At 41.5% G+C, this 907-nt stretch overlaps 1 non-coding gene across 1 annotated transcript; it reads right to left on the minus strand.

Moving 5' to 3' along the window:
• Positions 1–413: 413 nt before the first annotated feature.
• On the minus strand, positions 414–520 carry LOC112527067. The gene has a single exon (XR_003070688.1). It is a non-coding gene; the product is annotated as a small nucleolar RNA R71 (small nucleolar RNA).
• Between the last annotated feature and the right edge of the window lie 387 nt (positions 521–907).

Consider the following 907-nt stretch of genomic DNA (forward strand, 5'->3'; position numbering starts at 1 on the left):
AAAGAGCACAAACTCCGAACATTATTAATTTGACAAATTCCAAAAATGGGAGGATCATGGATTATGCTATTCCAGATTTTGAGCAATTAAATTCCGGGATAGTTAGACCACATATGACCGCTCTCCATTTCGAACTAAAACCGATAATGTTTCACATGTTGCAAACAAATGGCCAATTTTTCGGATTACCTTCGGAGGACCCATATTCGCACTTAAAATCTTTTATGGAAATCACTGATGCCTTCCTGATCCCGGGAGTGTCAAATGACGCTCTTAGACTCACTTTATTTCCATTTTCATTAAGGGATCGGGCAAAAGCGTGGTTTAACTCGTTAACTCCAGGTTCTGTGCCGTCATAGAGTAACATGGCGGAAATTTTTTTGCGAAAATATTTCCCACCAACAAGGAACGCTAAGTCCAGAAATGAGATATGTCTTTTCAAACAAATGGACGATGAGGCTGTTCCTGACGCATGGGAAAGGTTGAAAGAGCTGTTAAGGAAATGCTCACACCATGGCATTCCGTACTGTATTCAACTCGAGATGTTTTACAATGGGTTAAATCCCATGGCAAAACAAATGCTCGATGCGACTGCGGGCGGAGCCTTTACAGCTATGACCTATAATGAAGGATATAAAATCCTAGAAAAGATTTCGGCAAACAATGGGCATTGGGCAGACCCACGTGCTCAATCACAGAAAAAGACTGATGGGATACATGATGTAGATGCATATACTGCATTAACAGCTCAGCTTACCTCCATGACCAACCTGCTGAAAAATTTAACTTCTGGTCAGGGAGGACAGCAAATTGCTAATACACCTGTCCCAACAGTCCTATTTGTGCAGTGTGTGTGTTGTAGTGGGGAACACTCGTATGAACATTGTCCTCATAATTCTGAATCCAT

This window comes from Cynara cardunculus, assembly GCF_001531365.2.
Source record: "Cynara cardunculus var. scolymus isolate 2C chromosome LG 14, CcrdV1, whole genome shotgun sequence".
NCBI lineage: Eukaryota > Viridiplantae > Streptophyta > Magnoliopsida > Asterales > Asteraceae > Cynara > Cynara cardunculus.